Below are 21,854 nucleotides of genomic sequence, written 5' to 3'. Positions count from 1 at the left end.
GCAAGGACTAAGTGAATCTGAGACTTTGGAAAGGCCCAATCGTGACAGATTTTGGTGAGATTTGAGTCAGGAGATGGAAGCAGCAGCAGCAGGTGCTGTAATCTTTATCCTTGCCCTCTCCTGCATGCTGATGCAGTGTGAAGGAGGCAGGGATTCCATAAAGCACCTTCTGTAGCTCCTGAGGGAAAACCAGTGGCAAGTTCTTTAATTTCTTAGAGTTTCAGGCATGTGTTGTGTGGCTGTGCTGCCCCCCAGGGCCAGGCTCTGCCACTCTCTGCTCCAGCTGGTGCTTCCAAACTGCCCTCTGTGATTTTTATTTGCAAACCAGCTCTCTGACCAGCTTCCACTTTGCTTTAAAAATTCAGCACCACGTTTGTGGCTGAACAGGTCCCAGAGCTGGGGAGAAGGATTTGAGATGCAATTTGCATGACAGAGTTGTTACAGCGGGGGAAATGTCACATCCTTCCTGTGCCTGGAGCTGCTAATCTTGTTCTGAACACTGAAAACCTCTTCAGCTGCTCTCATTATACCTCAATTTGATTACTGCTTTGATTTCACACCTCTTTCATGCAGGCTTTTCCTCTCTCCTTAGCTGGAATTGTCAGGCCTGAGGAGAGAAATTTTGTTGAGCCTTGGGACAGTTCCCAACATCTATCCCTGCTCCTAAAGCTGCTTTGAATTATCTTGGGCACCTGAGCATGAGATAAACTGTCAGGACTTTAGTGAGAGGAAAAGTAAGGCACAGAGGCCAAAGTGTAAATGCAGAGTCTGGGGACTCTGTTGTGGGGATCTGGGCCCTGCAAACTCATGTTGTTCTCTATGAATGGCTGATTCCTTCTGTATCTCCTCCTGAAATTCTGAGCACCAGGGCTGGTGCTGGAACTGCAGCCACACAAACTCCCCACGGAGCTTTGGGACCCAGTGGGAATCATTGATTTGCTGCTTTTGATGAAAAGTTGTGACATGAACCTCAGTGTCAGGGAGGTGACAGGTTAATGCTGCTGCTGCCAGACAGTGACCACACACTGTGTGTGGAGACAGCTCTGGAGAAGATGAAGAAAAACCAGGATTAAATCCCATGTGCTACTGAGCTCTATCAGAAACTGCTTAGAGTGAAGTCTGTGAAGTGACTGGGGAGAGCTGGGTGAAAGGGACAGCTCTGAGAAATGTGTGGTACATCAGGGATGTCCTAATACTGATCTTTGCACAGAGATTAAAACTTGTCAGTTTGCATGGCCTGAATGTCTGGTTCTGGAAATTCTGCATAGCACAAGATGTGCTGAGCTCATCTGGCTCTGAAATATCATCTCTGCACCTTAGCCAGGAACAGCATCAGAGTTCTGAACAGATTCATCAAAACCAGTCATAAGCCAGAAGCAAAAACTTGGCAATACACATCTGTGGCAGGTGAGGAGACCAAAAGCTTCCATTCTTGTTCTTGCAGAATGAATTCAGCAATAAAAATTTCTCTCTCTTGGCATTAAAATACTTTAGTTTCAGCTCTGCCCCAGACTATCAGTGTCAAGGATTTCTCAGGGTGGTTGGGGGTAGGTTCTCCCCCTGGAGCTCTCTGCAGGTTGGTGCTAATTCCAGATGATCCCTCAGCTTCAGATGTTTTGCTGCCTAAGCAGAGTGTGCAGAACAGGGATTACAAGCACTGACATTTGCTGTGCTAGAAAGTGCAAGGGACACATTTGTGCCAATGAAGGTCACACCTTGAACTAGGAGGATCAATTCTTGTTGTGTTCAGAGGAGTCTGGGGAGAGAGGGGGTTTCCAAAGGAAATCTTGGTCCATGTAGGGCTGAGGCTCCCTCCAGGCTGGCTCCAGCCCCTCAGGGTGCCCAGGAGCAGGGCTTGCCCACAGCCCAGTGCTCCCTCCTTAGCCCTGGGGCTGCCCAGGGAAGAGCCATGGCTGAGGCTCTGCAGGAGCACACAGGCTCAGCCCTGCTCCAACATGGGATCCATGGGCCAGGGCACGCTGGGCTTTGCCCCTACAGCTCCCAAGTGTGTCCAGAGAAACTGCAAGGAGAGGCTCACCTCTGTCAGGGGAACTCCTCTGTGCACAGGGACCCCCACTCCTGGGGTGGCTGTGCCAGGGACCTCCAGCCCTGGGAACCTGGAGCAAGTGGAAACAACCACTTTGCAAAATGCTGCCTGTGCCTGAAGCAAATGCAAGGAGAACTGGGGTGTGAAAAATAAAATTTGTTTATTACAGAAGAACAGCAGGAAAAATACTGAACATATTTACATTGTAAGAACATTTGTAACAACAACAATCAATAGAATATATATACAGAAAAACCTACCTAACAAAAATATGTGAAACGTGTTTACAGAAGTCAAAAATAGCCCTACAATCTACATTCTAAAGAACAACAACAAAATGAAGAACATATATACAAAGGCGGGTGTCTCTGTCTGTGCTGTCCATTGCACCTGGAAGAAAAGCAAATGCCACGGTCACTCCAGTCAGGCACAGAGGGCTCTTGCATGTGCCCCCAGGCTGGCACATGCTGGCCCAGCAGCAGGACTCTGCTACCAGAACTGAGCCTGGCTGGGTCTGGCATGGAGCTTGTGTGGAGCAAAGCAGGCACAGGACAGGCTGTGGATGGCCACCAGAATCCAGTGCCCTGGGTACAATGTCCCTGAGCAGGGAGCACCCAGCCCAGCCCCAGCCTGGCAGCAGGAGACCCACTCTGCCTGTCCTGCTGCTGGCATTGCTCTTCATGCCAAGATCAGGGCCTCTTCCTCACCTTTTTAATCAATATCCATGTCCTCAATGGACTCTTCCATATCCACATCCATCTCTTCTTCCTCATCCACATACACGTCCATCTCTTCTTCTTCCTCCACATCCACATCCATCTCTTCCTCTCCAGGGTCTTCTCCGTCTATTTCCATCTCCTCCTCCGTATCAATCTTTGTATCTACCTCCATCTCCTCCTCTCTGTCTGGGACAGCCTGCAGAGGTAGCAAAACCTCAGAGTGGGGTCCCTGTCCCACTCCATCCCCACAGAGCTCCAGCCCACCCTGGCAGGTGTGGGGTGTCCACCTCCATGGAATGGCACCATACCATCCTCGGCAGAAATGGGAGCATCCTGCAGGGCTGGATGATGAAATCCAGACACTAAGGACCTTTCAGGACTGAATGGGTTATCAGGGGGCAGGTGAAAAGCAGAGTGGGCAGGAGCAGGGTGAAGAGCATGCGAACACAGCGGCCAAGGGTTGTGTTGTGCCCTTTGCTGGGCGCTGGACGTTCCAGCTGGAGCGTGGGCTGTGACATCACAGTTCCCAGGCTCCATCTGAAGTGGACACTGGAGACCATGGAATGATGGAGTCCCTGAATGGTTGGGCTTGCAAGGGAGCCTGAAGAACAACATCTTGTTCCCAGCTGAGCAGTCTTCCCCCAGAGCGTGCTGCTCAGAGCCCTGTTGCCAAGGATGGGGCATGCACAGCCTCTGTGCACAGCCTGGGCCAGTGCCCCACCACCCCCAGTGGAAAAGAGCAGCTTCCTTAGATGCAGCTTCAATCAACCTGCTGCAGTTGAAAGCCATCCCCCCTTGTCCTGTCACCACAGGCCCTGCTGAACACTCTGTCCCCTTCTTTCCTGCAGGACCCTTCCAGTCCTGCACAGCCACAGTGAGGTCTCCCAGTGTCTCCTCTCTCCAGGCTGAGCATCCCCAGCCCCAATTGCCCAGCAGTCAGTCACCTCAGGGCGAGTCAAGGCTGCAGGGTAGCAAATAGCATCATGAACTGAGAGATGCAAGCTTTAGACCCAGGTTTGCCTCTAAATGTACAAAATTAATAACAGTGGAGAGGAAGATGGTGGGACACTAGTTCTGTTCTAACTGGTGATTTCTTTTTCTTCTTTTCTGTCATGCTGTCCCAGGTTTTTCTGTTTGAAAGGAAGCTTGGCACAATGTCCATTGTCTTCTCCATTTGTGAAAGACCAAGCAGAGTCTGGGCAGGCTGATATGCAGAGCAAAGCCTGAAAATATACTAGTGATCCTGAGCCTGGGGGATGCAGCTAAACCCAGCCAAAAGCAATTTCTGGAAAGCTGATCGTGGTTTACATTATCTTGAGTTTGGCTTTGCCAACTTCCCCAGTCATTTATGAAAAATCAAAAAAACCTCAAACCAAATCAGACAAAAACCCAGTCAATCAAACAAACAAACCCACGCAGCAAACCAATCAAACAAATAGATAAAAAACGCCAAATATAACCAAGGGAAATGAGGAGTTAGTATTAGTTGCAAGGATAGCACAGCAGGCAAATGGCTGCTTGCCACAGGATCACCATCAAAAGCCACATAGAACAGCTGCTCCAAAATATACCCAAGAGGAGAAAAAGAAAAAGTGATGCATGGCAACTTTGGGGGCAGCTCCACATTCAGGTGAAGGATGAGCACGCAGTGGTACAGATCCAGCATTGCCCACCCTCCAGGCTGCTGTTTGCTCCTGATGAAAGCCCCTTGCAGGCCTGTGGCCCCTCTCAGTGCAGTGTCAGTCACTCCCAGAGCTCTCAGCTCAGCCACTGGCATTTGCAGAGTGACATCCAGGCACAATCCTGCTGCCTGCTGAGCATCTGTGGAAGATCCTGAGCATCTTCATTCCTAGGACCACAAAACAGCTCAGGATTTCTCTGAACTGCTTTTCAGGGGGGGTTTCCATATCCCCGTGAGATCTGCTCATCCCTCAACATGTATGACTTGATGCACAATGATGCATTTGGGTTCCTTCCTTCCTCCTGTGTGCCAGTGAGAAACCATCCATGGGAATGGAGGATGTTGTGTGCAGGGCAATGTATTCCTGGCTTGCCATTTTGCTTCACTGTCACTCAGCTGAATGTGGTCCTTATCTAAGAAAGACTTAGAACTTGCAACAAGTGATAAATTAACCTGCTCCACTCTCCTTAGCATGGGTGTGATGAGTGTTAAGGAAAACAGCGAGCGCTTGCCAGGATGGGAGCCTGTTCTTTGCCAGGGAGGAGGGAGAAAATCTTGCTTGGAGTAAATAAAGCAACTCTGCATCCCCAGGAAGAGAAGCAATTAAATATGTTAGTGCTGCATGGAATGATTTGCACAAGGATTGTCTACTATGCAGGAATGTTCCCAATAAACCATGCTTCTCCTGACAATTATTTTTCTAGGTTTCCACCACATGATAGAAGAGACTCTCAATGAAAAAAAGCAAAACAACTTGTGGGGAGACGTTTTTTCCTTTCTTCAGGCTTCCTCTTTCTTTTGTTCCCTCCAGAGCTCTCACTTCATTTCTGCTGTTGTTTGGAGCACGTGCTTCCCTCTTTCCTGATCCCCTGCGCTTCTTTTGGCTCTGGGTGTCCTGGACACTCTTAATTGTGGATTTTTTCCCCTTCATCTACTTCTGATGTCCAGCCCTGGGAACCTGGAGCAAGTGGAAACTACAACTTTGCCAAATGCTGCCTGTGCCCCAAGCAAAAGCAACAAGAACTGGGATGTGAAAAATAAAATTTGTTTATTACAGAAGAACGGCAGCAAAAATACAGAACATATTTACATTGCAAGAATATTTGCAACAACAACAATCAATAGAACATATATACAGAAAAACCTACCTAGCAAAACTATGGGAAACGTATTCACAGAAGACAAAAAAAGCCCTACAATCTACATTCTAAAGAACAACAACAAACTGTAGAACATATATACAAAAGGGTGGTGGCTCTGTGCTGTCCATCGCACCTGGAAGAAAAGCAAATGCCACGGTCACTCCAGTCAGGCACAGAGGGCTCTTGCATGTGCCCCCAGGCTGGCAGACACTGGCCCAGCAGCAGGACTCTGCTACCAGAACTGAGCCTGGCTGGGTCTGGGACGGAGCTTGTGTGGAGCAAAGCAGGCACAGGACAGGCTGTGGATGGCCACCAGAATCCAGTGCCCTAGGTACAATGTCCCTGAGCAGGAAGCACCCAGCCCAGCCCCAGCCTGGCAGCAGGAGACCCACTCTGCCTGTCCTGCTGCTGGCATTGCTCTTCATGCCAAGATCAGGGCCTCTTCCTCACCTTTTTAATCAATATCCATGTCCTCAATGGACTCTTCCATATCCACATCCATCTCTTCTTCCTCATCCACATACACGTCCATCTCTTCTTTCTCCTCCACATCCACATCCATCTCTTCCTCTCCAGGGTCTTCTCCGTCTATTTCCATCTGCTCCTCCGTATCAATCTTTGTATCTACCTCCATCTCCTCCTCTCTGTCTGGGACAGCCTGCAGAGGTAGCAAAACCTCAGAGTGGGGTCCCTGTCCCACTCCATCCCCACAGAGCTCCAGCCCACCCGGGCAGGTGGGGGGTGTCCACCTCCATGGAATGGCACCATACCTTCCTCAGAACAAAGAGGAGCATCCTGCAGGGCTGGATGACGAAATCCAGACACTAAGGACCTTTCAGGACTGAATGGGTTATCAGGGGGCAGGTGAAAAGCAGAGTGGGCAGGAGCAGGGTGAAGAGCATGCAAACACAGCGGCCAAGGGTTGTGTTGTGCCCTTTGCTGGGCGCTGGACGTTCCAGCTGGAGCGTGGGCTGTGACATCACAGTTCCCAGGCTCCATCTGAAGTGGACACTGGAGACCATGGAATGATGGAGTCCCTGAATGGTTGGGCTTGGAAGGGAGCCTGAAGAACAACATCTTGTTCCCAGCTGAGCAGTCTTCCCCCAGAGCATGCTGCTCAGAGCCCTGTTGCCAAGGATGGGGCATGCACAGCCTCTGTGCACAGCCTGGGCCAGTGCCCCACCACCCCCAGTGGAAAAGAGCAGCTTCCTTAGATGCAGCTTCAATCAACCTGCTGCAGTTGAAAGCCATCCCCCCTTGTCCTGTCACCACAGGCCCTGCTGAACACTCTGTCCCCTTCTTTCCTGCGGGACCCTTCCAGTCCTGCACAGCCACAGGGAGGCCTCCCAGTGTCTCCTCTCTCCAGGCTGAGCATCCCCAGCCCCACTTGCCCAGCAGTCAGTCACCTCAGGGCGAGTCAAGGCTGCAGGGTAGCAAATAGCATCAGGAACTGAGAGATGCAAGCTTTAGACCCAGGTTTGCCTCTAAATGTACAAAATTAATAACAGTGGAGAGGAAGATGGTGGGACACTAGTTCTGTTCTAACTGGTGATTTATTTTTCTTCTTTTCTGTCATGCTGACCCAGGTTTTTCTGTTTGGAAGGAAGCTTGGCAAAATGTCCATTGTCTTCTCCATTTGTGAAAGACCAAGCAGAGTCTGGGCAGGCTGATATGCAGAGCAAAACCTGAAAATATACTAGTGATCCTGAGCCTGGGGGATGCAGCTAAACCCAGCCAAAAGGAATTTCTGGAAATCTGATTCTGGTTTACATTGTCTTGAGTTTGGCTTTGCCAACTTCCCCAGTCATTTATGAAAAATCAAAAAAATCTCAAACCAAATCAGACAAAAACCCAGTCAATCAAACAAACAAACCCACGCAGCAAACCAATCAAACAAATAGATAAAAAACGCCAAATAAAACCAAGGGAAATGAGGAGTTAGTATTAGTTGCAAGGATAGCACAGCAGGCAAATGGCTGCTTGCCACAGGATCACCATCAAAAGCCACATAGAACAGCTGCTCCAAAATATACCCAAGAGGAGAAAAAGAAAAAGTGATGCATGGCAACTTTGGGGGCAGCTCCACATTCAGGTGAAGGATGAGCACGCAGTGGTGCAGATCCAGCATTGCCCACCCTCCAGGCTGCTGTTTGCTCCTGGTGAAAGCCCCTTGCAGGCCTGTGGCCCCTCTCAGTGCAGTGTCAGTCACTGCCAGAGCTCTCAGCTGAGCCACTGGCATTTGCAGAGTGACATCCAATGGGATACCATTTTCGGTGTGTCTCCTAATGCCACAGGGGTCCTAAACAGTATATGCCATCCCATTTTTGTTCCGTTGATATTGACTGCTTGGTTTTATTTTGTCAGCAGTTCTATTCATTATGAATTGGAATTTGATGAAGAAACTAAGGGAGTTAGCACCTATAATTAGTGCACATAGCTTAACTGACGCGGCAGCTCATTTAATGCTTGCTAGGAAAGAACTAGAAAGATTTAATGAACAAAACTGGTAAAAAAAGAAATGGGGGATTTGTAATAAGTAGTAATACAATTGTTCATTAATTAAATCAATAGCTAAATAACTATATGTTATAAAACAATAGTGAAAGAGCCAAAAAAACTTCTTGTGCAGATACATATGGTTGCTGGTTTACTATAGTGCTTTGGGAATTCCATTGTAAAGTTATGCCTTGTGAAAGGAAAGTAATGAGAAGCAGCTGTAATAACAATCCTTAAACTCGCTAGAATTGCTTAGCTTGCAGAAAGTGTATAGTACTAGTAAGAATTGCTTAGCTTGCAGAAAAGTGTATAGTGTTCTGCATAGATATGCGTTATAAGGCATAAGTTCACTCAGCGTTCACAAAGAGGAAGACTAAGGGGGACTAAGCCTTCATCCCACGACCACCAGAAGGCAGAAAAAGACCCCCTAGCAACTGAATGAGCAAGCGCAGAAGACAGATCACGTCATCCCTAAACCCGGAGAAGAAGGCAATAAAAGGTGGACTCAGGGGATAGGAATTTTGTGAGCCAAAGTGGAGCAGAGACTCCGGGCCGCCCAGCGCTGTCCTTGCTTATTCTTGCTTGCAAAAATAATAAAGATAATTATTTGATCCTTAAATTCAGTGGACTTGTTTATCCCACTGCCCAGACCCTAAACTGCCCCAAATGTGCCCCAGAAATGTCTCCAGGGACCCCAAAGTCGCCCCTTTTACCCTGTCCGTGAAAATAATAAAAAAATATGTCAAAAGATCTAAAAATAGCACTAATTAGCATTAAGAAGGAGAAATAAATGGCCAATAGTGGTCAATGATTTAATGAAAGGAATTGTTTTATTTAAAACCAATGGCAAATAATTTTTTGATTGCTAAAAATGTATTCAATGTTTCACATAAATATCAAAGGTAATAGAAATATACAGTAATACTAATATAAATTTTAAAACTATAATTATAATTTTATAAATTAATCAATCTTATTTATTTCAAAAATGAATAATTTTTATGTTTTGGGATGTCAGTCCCAGGTGGGCCATGTCAGACATGATGAGGCTGGGGGTGAGGAGCAGGTTGTCCAAAATTGGTCAGCCTGCAAAAGGCTTGTTCCTCTCCATGCCCAGATCTCCTAGGGAGACATTCAGCATCAAGATCACCTGGGGAATCCTTCTTTCACCTCTTTTTTGAACTGAAAAATAAAAACCCACACACGTGATTAAAACCAAACATCATGCCATCGGTGCACTGTGAAATCTCCCTCCTTAACAGAACTCCAGACTGACTCCAAGCTGCTTCACAAGCACTGGAGACTTGGAGGACAATTGAAGGGAGACAAAGAGCTCCTGAGGGCTTTCTGTGTTTCAATCAGCCCCACGGTGGATTTGGGGCTGGGTCCAGGAGCCTCAGGCACTGAGAGAAGGATGAAGAAGCTGCTCAAGGAGTCAGCAGCAAAACTCCAAGTGCCTTGGAGCATGGCTGGGCCCCAGTGAGGGCAGGGAGTGCCAAAGGCTCCCAGGGACTGCTGAGAGCAGATCCTTGAGGCCAGGAGTGCAGGGAGCCCAAGGCTCTGGGCAGGGAACTGCAATGCTGAGCAAGGCCTGGGCTGGCTGGGGGAAGCAGAAAGGCCAAGCCCTGAGCCCAGCCTGGGCCAGCAGGGCCTGTCCCTCACGGGTGGCTCGGGGCTCTCTGTGGGGCAGGGGGATGTGAGGGGCAGCAAGGCCAAATGCCATCAACCTGCAGCCCCTGCCAGCCTGGCCAGGGAGGCCGAGGGAGAGCCAAAGTGCAGCCCCTGCCAGGAAAGTTCCTGCTGTGGGGCCTCCAGAGGCGCTGCCCGAGCCCAGGGCACAAAGGCCTGGGTGCCTGTGGCCCTGCCAGCCCTGCCCAGCCCTTGGCCATCTGTCCTGCAGGCTGTGCCCCCTGTGCGTGCTGCTCCTGTGCCCTGGCCGGCTGCACTCGCCCCTCTCGCTGTGCCCCAGCATTTCTCAGCCAGCGTTTCTGTGCCCTCCCTGGGCTCCCTGCACCCAGCGCTGCCGGCTCCTGGCACACAGAGCCGGCCATGGCCCAGCCTCACGCTGCCACACCTCGAGCACCACAATTCCACCCTGGCAGGGACTTTGCTTTCTCCTCAGCTCCAGCCTGAACCTTCCAAGCTGCACTTTGGGGAGGTTTCCTGCAATTCCCACTCCCAAGGAAAGCTCTGTCTCCTGCTGTTCATGAACAGAGAAGGGCTGGTGGGAGAAGTGCTGGTCAGAGGCTGTTTGGGGCACAGTCACCATGAAATTATTAGTTGTTTCAATATTGTGTGAAAGAAGGAGGGGCATCAATAAATTTTCTGCCCTGGACTTATAAGAGCAGACTTTGGCCTATTGAGGATGCAGATTTGGGGAGTACCAAATCAGGTATTGATTTTTTAAAGATAAACAGCCCATAAAAACAATGAGTTCCAGGAAGGATGGAAACGCTTCAAAAAAGAAATCTTGAAGGAGCAAGAGTAGGCTGTCCCTTTGTGCAGCAAGATGACCCAGAGGGGGAAATGACTGTCATGGCTAGGCATGGAGCTTTTGCAGGAATTTAGGGGTTACAAAGAGGGTGCAGCATCTTTGGACATAGGGGCAGGTAAATCAAGAAATATTTAAGGTTGTTGTTAGTTTGTGCAGAAAGAAAATTAGAGAAATGAAAGCTCAATTAGGACTTAATATGGATACTTCTGTGAAGGATAATTATTATGTTTTTATAAGCACATTCATGGCAAAAGGAGGGGTAAGGACAATCTGCATTTCTTATTGTGGGAGATATGGTTACCAAAGATGAAGAATGGGCTGAGGTACTTCACCCCTTCTTTGCCTCAGTTTTCAACAATAAGACAGGCTATCCTCAGGACAAGTGTTCTCCTGAGCTGGTAGATGGGCACAGGGAGCAGAACAGCCCCCTGGAATCCAGGAGGAAGCAGCTGGAGACCTGCTGAGCCACTCAGGTGCTCACAGGTGTCTCTGGGAGCAGATGGAATCCATCCTAGAGGAATGATGGAGCTGGTGGATGATCTCCCCAAGTTGCTCTCCATCATTTACTATCAGTCCTGGATCAGCAGGGAGGTCCCAGAGGAGTGGAGGTGCCAATGTGAGCCCATCCCCAAGAGGGGCTGGAAGGAGGATCTGGGGAACTCCAGGCCTGTCAGCCTGACCTGGGTGCCTGGCAAGGTTTTGGAACAGATCACCTTGAGTGCCATCACAGGGCACCCACAGGATGGCCGAGGGATCAGAGCCAGCCAGCGTGGATTTCAATATCGGCACTGATGATCTGCGTGAGGGGATTGAGTGCACCATCAGCAAATTTGCAGATGACACCAAGCTGGGTGTGAGTGTGGATGTGCTGGAGGAGAGGAGGGCTCTGCACAGGGCCCTGGACAGGCTGGATCCAGGGCCCAAATCCAACAAGGTGAGGTTTAACAAGACCAAGTGCCGGGTCCTGCACTTTGGCCACAACAACCCGTGCAGCACTACAGGCTGGGGACAGAGTGGCTGGACAGCAGCCAGGCAGAAAAGGACCTGCAGGGAATGATGGACAGCAGGCTGGACATGAGGCAGCAGTGTGCCCAGGTGGCCAAGAAGGCCAATGGCACCTGGCCTGGATCAGGAATGGTATGGCCAGCGGAGCAGGGCAGTGATTATTATCCTGTTCTCAGCACAGGCTGGGCAGCACCTCCAGTGTTATATCTAGTTCTGGGCCCCCAATTTATGAAGGACATGGAGGGGCTGGAGCATGTCCAGAGAAGGGCAACAAGGCTGGTAAGGGGTCTGAAGCACAAGAGCTGTTACGAACGGCTGAGGGAGCTGGGGTTGTTTATCCTGGAGAAGAGGAGGCTCAGGGAAGTCAAGTCTGTCAGGACAGAGTTTGGACTTGATTATCTCCAAGGTCTTTTCCAACCTTGCTGATTCTGGGATTCTCTGAAACCACCTTTGGAGCAGTTGCAGGATGAGCCCTGGGCCTCCTCTTCAGAAGCTCCAGCAGCCCAGGTGCCTCACCTTCTCCTGCCAGCCCCAAAGCCCATCCTGTCAGTCCTGCAGAGCCTCTGCAGCTCCTCCTCATTGCCCAGAACAGGGAGCCCCACAGGCAGACACAGCAGCCCAGATGTGCCCCCCTGGCCTGGGGTGCCTCTGGCAAGGGAGCAGCACCAGGCACTGCAGGAGCCTGCAGACAATTCCTGCAGCACTTGGAGGATGATCCTGCTCCCCAAGGGACGTTCCCATGGTGCCAAGTCAGGAACTGCAGTGGGGAGTGGGGCCAGAGAGGAAAGGGCAAACAGGGATGGGCTGTTTGCAGGGGAGGGAACAGGGCTGGGCAACAGGAAGAATTTGGTACAAAAACAAAGGGGAAAAAAAAGCAAAGGTGAAGCCAAGGAAATGCCCAGTGCAGTTTGGGGGTGGCTGTCAGGCAGCCCTGGCTCTGAGTAATAGCATCTGCAGTGGAAGAGGAATCTCCCAGCTAATGGGAACAAAGTTTCTGGCTGACTGCAGAGGCCAGGACAAAGCTGAGTGGTTTCCCTGGTGTCCCCCAGCCCTTGCTGGCCCCAGGGGCTGATGGCATTTGTGCTCCCTCAGGTTCATGTCCCCACAGCAGCAGCATGGGGCTGCTCCCGCCTGCTCTGTGCAATGCAAACAGGGGCTCCTGAGCCAGTGCTGCCGTGGCTGTGCCTGCAAGGATGCGGCACCTGTGTGAGCTGGGGGAGAGGCCAGGGCTGCAGAGGGGGGATGTTGTTGGCAGCTCCATGAGGATGCTCTGGGACGCTGCCCTGGGCTGTGCAGCGCACTGGGGATGGATCAGCCCCTGCTCTGCTGCTCCTTCCCGTCTCCCCCAGGGCCCTTGCAGAGCCCCAGCCATGCTGTTTGCCCCCAGCCTGCCCACGGCCAGCCTGGGGCTGCTCACCCTGGGGCTTTTCTGTGCTGAGCATTGGCCTGGCCGTGTTCTTGAGAGAGCCTGGGCAAGGAGCCTGCAGCCCCCAGGGCCTGGCCTGAGGCGTCAGCGCTGCCCCAGCAGTGCCCATGGCCTGTCCCTGCTGCAGCCCCGGCACTGCCACCCCCAGGACTGTGCCCGGCCCCGAGAGCACTCAGGCCCTGCAGCAACACCAGGGCCAGCAGGGCAGCGGGGCAGGGCCACGGCAGCAGCACTGGCAACACCAAGTGCTGCTGCTGCTGCTGGGCACAGCTGCTGGGCCAGCACTGATCTGCCCCAGCTCTGCACACAGACATTGCTGCTGCAGCTCCAGAGATGGCAACAAAAGAGGTATCTCTGCAGAAAACTTTGCTGGGAGATCCTTTAGTTCCTTTAAAACCTTTGAGACTGCAGCCCATCATTGTCACAGTCTGTGGCCACAGGGAAGGTGGAGAGAAACAAAGTCAGAAATGGCAGAAACAATCGTCTAGCTTTAGGAAGAATATTTAAAAAGGAAAACGACAGGGAAATCAAAGAACCAAACCAAAAGAGCTATAAGTGATGACTTTTATTACAAGTGATTTGCAGAAATTGGCAATCAGTTTAATACTTCCTAAGATGTCCAGTCATCAGTCTCCACACTGCAGCCTTGAGCTCCTGGTTCCTCAGGCTGCAGACGAAGGGATTCAGGGCTGGAGGCACCACTGAATACAGAACTGACACTGCAAGACCTAGGCATGGGGAGGAAATGGAGGAGGGTTTCAGGCAGGCAAATACTGCAGTGCTGAGAAATGCATTTCTCCTGCATTTTTCCTTTACAGATTATTTCAGTCATCTCCTGAGAGGTACAGTTTGTTCTGGTGCTTTTCATGAATTGATTGTACTCTTGATTTAGATGGAGATTTTAGAATTGATTTCAGATGTAGAAGAATCTGAAGTGAGCACAGAAACAAACTCCCTCTGTCAGCCCATTTTCATCTTCTAGATCACTTTCAAGATGTCCTTGGGGGTGTTGGAATGATGATCACACAGCTCTCCACTTCTGGCTGCAGGCTCTGGAGATTCTTTCTTTGCATTCAGTCAGGCTTGCATTCCCTAGGAGTTCTTGGTAGCCTGTCATGTTTTCTTAGGGTAGAACAGTAACAATGAAAACCTTACCAATGGCACAACTGCCCAGCTCACAAGGAAAAGAGAAGAACAAGCTGTCAAGTTCTTCAAATATTTGTCCTGCTTTGCTGCAAGTGTGCTGCACACACAGTGTGGAAAGCCAAGAGAAGCTGCAGTTGGTGGCACACCTTGTGACAGAAGCTGCACCTCATTCTTCAGGAAAGGTTCTTGGAAAAAGCAAACAGGACTGAGGAGAAGATTCTGGAAAAACTGAAAGAGCTTTTAAGAAATTAAATGAAAATTGAAACAATTCAAGACATTTTTCTCTATTTATTTTTATGCTCCCCTTTTCCATCTTGCACTAGTTGTCCATCCCATTAATTCCAAACAGATCTCACCGCTAAGATCCATGAGTTGGCACGTTTTAGACATTTTAAGATACCATGACCTACACACAGTTTGGCTTCCCCTGTTTTTCTTGGAAAGCAATGTTGGAGAGGTAAGTGCAGTGTTTGTGTCAGGTACAAATTCTGCATTCAGGGAACACGCTCTGAGAGTGTTCGACCCTCAGCAGGGACAATGCACAGCAGGGACCGAGGGCATTCCTGAGCCACTGTGCAGGAGTCCAGACTCTGGCTCTTGGCTGAACTCGGCAAAGTTCCCGTGTTTGGACAGGCTCAGGGGCTGCCCTCGGGGAACGTGGGGCTCGGGGCGGGGGCGAGCGGGCAACGGCCAAACGGACACGGGGACAAACGGCCCCGGAGCTTCAGTTGCAGCAGCGGCAGCGGCAGCACCAGCAGCAGCAGCAGCAGCAGCAGCGGCAGCGGCAGCGGCAGCGACAGATAAAACTTTAGATTCTCTTCTCCTCTCCCTCTCCCGCTGTCCCGTACCTCTCCCGCCCTCCCTTTCCCGGTCTCCTCTCTTCTCCCCGCCTCCCTCTCCCCGTGCCCGCCCGGCCCGGCCATGCCCCCGGCCCGCCCCCGGCCCCGGGCGGGGCTGCCCCGTGCCCGCCCCCGGCCGTCCCGCCGCCTCCTGGCCTCAGCCCGGCTCTGGCCGTGCTGGCGGTGGCGCTGCTGGGCGGGGATCAGTGCCTGGGGCTGGGGTGGTATTGCCGGCTTTTGGCTCCGCCTGGCCCGAGCCCGGCCCCGGCCCCGACCCCGACCCCGACCCCGACCCCGGCCCCGGCCCCGGCCCCGGCCCCGGCCCCGGCCCCGGCTCCTCCCGGGGCCCGCGGAGGACACACGCGGCGCAGCCGCTCCCGCCGCCTCCGCTGCGGCTTGCCCGGCCCCTGCTCTGCCGCTCGGCAGCGCGGCCCCTGGCCCCGCGGCTCCCGGGTCGCGTTCCAAAGAGCGAACGCCGGGGGATGGCCGGGCCGGGGCGGGTGAGGGGCGCTCGGGGGCCGTTGCTGGCCCCGGGCCGAGCGCTGACAGCCGCGTCCCGCCCGCAGGGAAGGCGCAGGAGGCCCTGCAGGAGCGGTACCGGCTGGGCTCGCTGCTGGGGCGTGGAGGATTCAGCAGTGTCTTCGCAGCAACGCGGCTCTCGGACGGCGCCCCGGTGAGCGGCGGGGCCGGCGGTGGGCGGAGGAGGAGGGGGCGCAGGAGGCGGAGGAGGAGGATGGGGCTGGGGAGGGCGGGCGTTGAGCTCAGTCCGCTGCTCTCCTTGGCTTGCAGGTCGCCATCAAAAGGGTGCCACGGAACCGCATCTGGCATTGGAGCGAGCTGGTGAGTGAGCCGGGACAGCGGGAGAAGCCGGGCCGTGCCGGGCGGGGATGAGCCAAGCCCCGGCAGGGTGGGAGCCGCCAGGACATCCCGAGGGAGAGCGGGCATGGGGCCAGCGCAGGGCGCAGAGCATCCCGGGCTGGCTGAGGGGTTGCCCAGCCCTGGCCCAGCATCGGCCCCACTGACAGCATCGTGCTCCTCCCGCAGCCCGACGGCACCAGCGCTCCCCTGGAGGTTGTGCTGCAGGACAAGGTGTCCACTGGCTTCCCCGGTGTCATCCAGCTGCTGGAGTGGCTTGAGCTCCCCAGCGACATAGTGATGGTGCTGGAGCGGCCAGAGCAGTCTCAGGACCTGCACCATTTCATTCGGGCACGGGGCTTCCTGTCCGAGGAGGTGGCGCGGCAGCTGTTCCGGCAGGTGCTGGAGGCCGTGCGGCACTGCACCAGCTGCGGGGTCCTGCACCGCGATATCAAACCAGAGAACATCCTGGTTGACCTGGCCACCGGGCAGGCAAAGCTGATTGACTTTGGCTGTGGCACCTACCTGCAAGAGACAGCCTACACTCACTTTGCAGGTGAGCCTACACAGGGCTGTGCTCCCGCTCCTGGCATCTCACGGCCCAACATCTCACAGCCCAAGCTGGGTGTGGCAGCGGGGATTCTCCCTTTTGCTGCCACTCAGGAAACTGAATCTGCAGCTGAGTTGCTTTAGAGCAGGGCTGGGTGGGGAGCCATCTTCCAGCCCTGCTGGCAGCCTTTGCCCACCACTGTGCCCAGGACTGGGGCTGGGCTGGTGCAGCCAGCCTGACAAAAACAGTCGTGGGTCAGGGTAGCAGAGAGGGAGGTCAGAACCTGTGCCCCAGCTGGTTTGGTGTGCAGGCAAGAGGAAGGGCTTGGACTGCTCCACTTGCCCTGTTTGTCTTGCCTTTATAATATGTTTGGGGCAATGCAGGCAGGGAGAATGAGGGCATGGTTTTTCCCCAGCACGCAGTGGGTATTTCCTTTGCATGTCATGGTCAGGCCTAGCCAGGGCTTCCACTCTCCCCTTCCCACACCAGTGGCTTCTTTTGCGATCCCAAGTTTGTACACCAGTCCCAGATGCTGGTGAGAGGACAGTGGTCACCCTGTGTGCCACTGATGCAGCCCCCACATGCCCAGGGATGCTGGGGCCAGGCTCTGGGAGCAGCAGCATCCCCCTGATGAACTCCATCTGTATTCCACAGGAACACCATCATACAGCCCCCCGGAATGGACCCGCTTTGGCTGGTACCATGGCGAGCCAGCTACCATCTGGTCCCTGGGCATCCTGCTGCACCAGATGGTCTGTGGGAAGATGCCTTTCAGGAGGGGCTGGAACTTCAGCTGGGGCCAGCTCTCACTGCCACAACGGCTCTCTCCAGGTGAATCCTCTTCTCTGGGCATGGGTGCAATACCAATGCTGGGAGACAGCAGCGGGCTCGGGAGCATCCCGTTCTGGCAGCTGCTGAGGAGGTGGCACATGTCCTGCTCTCCCCCAAAACCAAGAATTGATGGGAAAGTTCAGGCCCAGCTCTGAGCGCATCCAGCATGGTCTGCCCATGGGAATAGTGGGGCAAAGCAGACAGGAGCCTTCTCCAGCTGACGGGCAGTTTCTGGTTTCTCTCCCCAGAGTGCCAAAATCTGATCGGGTGGTGTTTATCCATGCACCCCTTGGCCAGACCCTCATTAGAAGAGGTGTTCTGTCATCCTTGGATGCAGGATATTGATCTGCCCTAGAAGAAGGGAGAGAGCCACAGGCACACTGTGCTGCAGGGCCCTGGTAAGTTACAGCTGCACACATGCCTTGGCAATGAGAAGCAAAGAAAGCCAGCCCGTGTCACTGCACCAGGGTCATGGGATGGGAACATGCAGCCCTTGTGCTGGAGCTGAGCTGCTCTGCCCAGCCCTGGTGGCTGCCATCCAAGCAGGTTTTGCTTGTCCTGGTTCCCTGACAGCCTGGTCTCACCCCAGGGAAGGAGAAGGAGCCCCCAGAGAAGCTGTACCGGGTGGGGCTGCTGCTGCAGGAGACAGCGAGGATGACATGAAGGATGACAACCTCTTCCTCAACCTGGCCACCAGCAGTTGAAGGTGATGCACTTTGATTGTGGCACCTTCTTCAAAGCCAAACTCCACAGGGAATTTGCAGATGAGTCCACATGTGGGGAAATGCTCCCAGATTTGGGCATTGCCCAGCCTGGCTGGGAAGCAAAGGTTCCCCCCTTTGCGGGGGCAGATGCAGCTGATTCTTCAGTCGGCTGCCCAGCTGCTTTTGGCAGGGCTGGGGGCATGGGCTGGGGTGGGTACGAAATGGGAGTGGGCTCCTGGTCCTGCCAACAGCCCCCAGCACCCACCGTGCCCCAGGCTGGGGCTGGGGCTGGGGCTGGGGCAGCCAGCCCAACACAAACAAACCCCCATGGTGGGAGCAGAGGTGGGACTCCCAAATCTTTGCACAGGTGCTTTGCTGTGCAGGCAAGGAAGGGCTTGGGCAGCTCCACTGCCCTTGTTTGCTTTGGGATCACGGTTATTGTGGGGGACAGTGCAGGGGGAAGGGAGAAAACCTGGGCTTTGCTCACACATGTCTGGGTTTTTCCCTGGCTTGCAGGGCTTGGGCCTTCCTCAATCCCCTCACAGAGATATGATTTTTCCCTTTGTTCTTTTTTCCCTTTTTGTCTGTAATCTATTTTCAACAATTTGTTGTTTGTTTTTCTAGAGGAAGCATTCTGGTTGGTCCAGTCTGGATCGGGAAGTTCTTGGGAGCAGCTGCGGCGTGGATGGGCCGTGCCCTTGGAGCAGGCTGAGGACATCGTTTGGGACCAGCTTTTCTTCCAGCCATGGATGGCATGAGGTGGGTCCCCGTCTGCTTGGCAGGGTGGGATCAGAGCTTTTGGGAGATGGCAGCGAGCACAGGAGCATCCTGCTCTGGGCAGCTGCTGAGCAGGTGGATGTGCCATGGCTGGCTGCAGGCTGGGCACATGTCCTGCCCTCCTGTCCTGCTCCCAAAGGCAGCACTGATGGGCAGCTCTGGGCACAGCTCTGGGCACAGCCAGCATGGCCTGGGCACCACGGGCAGCTGGGACAAGGGGACAGGAGCCCTCAGCTGACGGGCAGTTTCTGCTTTCTCTCCTTGCAGCCGGGCTCTGCGGATGCTGAGGCTGCTCTGGGCTCTGCCAGGGCTCTGCTGGAGCTCAGCACCAGGCCGGAATCAGCCAAAGAAGAAATGGTGTCACCTGCAGCACAGACTTGCTTGAGCATTTTGGCAACACAGCTCAAGTTTGCAGAGTGACACCTCCCAAAAATTAAACTTGTTCAATACCTTCTGAAATGAAATCAATCTGGGATGACTCCAAATGACATTTTTCAGCTTGCTCAAGCTGTAGCTCAGCCCTTCTCTGAACAGTTCTCTCCCCCACCTGCCTTTTACTTCTCAACTGCTCCCTTTTTTCCCTCAGTGAATTCCCAGCCCATCTCTATCTCCATCGCTTTCTGGCCTTCCTTGATGCCCCTGACCACAAGGAAGGCTGAGCCCCAGGTTTAGGCACTCATGCTGTCACTGGCTGAGGAGCAGCAATGTCTCAGAGGTCCAGTGGGATTTTAGTGTCATTCAGAGCCACTCTCCAGCCCTCAGCTCTCCTCACTGCTGAGTTCCCACTCCCTTTTCTTCATCCTTGCAGCAGGATGAGCTCTGTGAATCCCCTTAAGCCTCCCCACACTTCCCAGCCCACGCAGCCACCTCAGTGAGGCTGAAGCTGAAGCTTCTCTGTCTCCTCTGGCACTCCAGTCCAGTCCCCTGTGTGGGGAGCCCCAGCCCCAGAGCACAGCACACAGCAGTGCAGTCCGGGCTGGAGCAGCTGCCCTGCAGCCCTGGCTTGGCTGTTTGTGGCAGCTGAATGCTCCCTGTTTCCAGCTGTCCCTGCAGGATGACCCCAGGGCAGAGCCCAGCCGGGCTCCCACTGCAGCCCCTGGAGCTTGGGACAGACAGTGCTCCCAGAGCTGAGGTTCATGGGGAGCAGCCGGAGCTGTGCCTCGCACAGAGTGCTGGCAAGTGTTGTGTTCTCATCTCCTGCAGCCTGAGGGGAAAACAACCTGTGCTGCCAGGCCAGCACTGCCCCTCTGGGCAGGGACAATGCTGAAGGGCTTTCCCATTCCAGAGGAGCCGGCACTGAGCCTTGGCAGGGCCTGGCAGGGCTGGAGCCGGGTCTGGCCTGCTGTCCGGGACTCGCTGCCCACCAACCGCCCCCACCCAGCACGCTCCATCCTCCAGAGACAGAAGGATCTGTGTGTGCCAGGGGCTCTTGGATGTCTCTGTATCCATGGAGAGAAGGGTCTGTGTGTGCCAGGGGCTCTTGGATGTCTCTGTATCCAGGGACAGAAGGGTCTGTGTGTGCCAGGGGCTCTTGGATGTCTGTGCATCCATGGACAGAAGGGTCTGTGTGTGCCAGGGCGTCTTGGATGTCTCTGTATCCAGGGACAGAAGGCTCTGTCTGTGCCCGAGTTTCCATAATGTCTCTGTACCCATGGGTATGGGATGAACATGGACAGTGAAAGTGTCAGTACCGTTGCTTGCACACTCCTTCCTTTGTGTACAAGACACATCCATGCACACCCCCACATATTGGTATATTAATAGGATAGGAATGGATAGAGACTTCGCACAGAGCTCTTACTTTGGCATAACTCACCCTTTAGCCAGAGACCAGGAGATTTTTTCCCCAGCTCTGTGTGAGAAGGTGTCCAAGACCTGAAGGAGCAGCATTCAGAAGCAGTTTCAGGATTTCTACGCCGGAAGTAGAGCTCACAACCATCCATATAACTCACCATATTCATTGGGATGGGCTGCTGCTTCTCTAGGAATATGGCCCAATGCAGACATGAGACTTGGAAAAATCCCAGCTCTCTGTGGGTTTGTGCAAAAGGGGGAGCAGCACAAACACTTTGTGCCTGCCTGGGGGACACAAGGTCCAAGGAGCTTTGGTGGCAGAGGGTGACCTGGGCTGGTGGCAGGTGAAGTTCCATTCCACGACATCTCAGAGTGGCACAGGACAAAGGTCCAAGTACCCCCAACCCCACTGATGAAGTCCTTAGAGTGCTGTACATCCTCTAGGAAAAGCTGCTGTCAGACAATCTATTGGGATTTATAACTTTCATTTCCAACACTTTAAATCCAAATTTCAAACTGCAATATTTTTACACTCAAGACAGTCATGCACAATCCATCTTTCAATTTCCTATTGATTCAATCACAATTTAAAATTACTTAATATTGCAAACAAAACCCAGAATCTTTTAAAAAAGTGATGCTGAGGTCAGTAATATGGATCCATGCCATCAGAACCATTACAAAGTAACTGAGTTCTCTTTTTAAAAAGATCAGTTCCCTCTTAATCCAAAGTTAGAGAAGATTTTCACTACACATTTGGTTTTTGTTTTTATCTTTCATATTTTTCTTTTTTCCTTTTTTTTTTTTTAACAGAGAACTCGTAATAAAAAAGGAATGTACAGCAAAAAGAGAAACATTTCTGACAAACAATGAAAATGTAGGCTCCTCCTCTGTTTACTTTTCTCTGGATACCCTGAAGAAAAAAAGCTAGCAGATATGAGCAGAGGTCTGAAGTGTTTCATTTGGACTGTGCTGGAGTTCAGCACTGCTGACATGCTGATCCAGTCAAGAGCTGCAGAATTCTTTTGCAGATCTCGAACCCTGTGTTTGCAGGCACAGCACCTGCAGTGCTGATGCACCAATGCACATGAATAACTCTGTTATTCCCTCTCAGAATTCAGGCTCTGCCCCAGCACGAGGTGCTGCAGCCCTTTGCTCCTGGGTCCCATGTGGAGCAGCTCCCTTCCTGCTGGCTGAGCTGCTCAGGCAGAGCCCGGCAGCTCCTGGCCCTGCAGGGCTGAGGCTTTTCCCCGTTGCTGGGCACAGACTGATGGAGCAGCACTGCTGAACACTGGCACACAGAGGGACCAGGAGCAGCTGCCTTTGGCCACCTGAAGCTTCAAGGCCC

General features: G+C 52.9%; 1 long non-coding RNA gene across 1 annotated transcript; it reads right to left on the bottom strand.

Annotated features, from left to right (window-relative positions):
• Positions 1 to 2,309: 2,309 nt before the first annotated feature.
• Positions 2,310 to 3,217, bottom strand: LOC135305768 (uncharacterized). The gene is made up of 3 exons (XR_010366753.1): positions 3,075 to 3,217; positions 2,755 to 2,962; positions 2,310 to 2,437 (listed from the first exon to the last, which is right to left on the bottom strand). It is a non-coding gene; the product is annotated as an uncharacterized LOC135305768 (long non-coding RNA).
• Positions 3,218 to 21,854: the final 18,637 nt, after the last annotated feature.

Source organism: Passer domesticus, chromosome 8, assembly GCF_036417665.1.
Source record: "Passer domesticus isolate bPasDom1 chromosome 8, bPasDom1.hap1, whole genome shotgun sequence".
In the NCBI taxonomy this organism is placed as follows: domain Eukaryota; kingdom Metazoa; phylum Chordata; class Aves; order Passeriformes; family Passeridae; genus Passer; species Passer domesticus.
The sequence above is the reverse complement of the archived record's forward strand: the minus strand, read 5'-3'. Positions and strand labels throughout refer to the sequence as shown.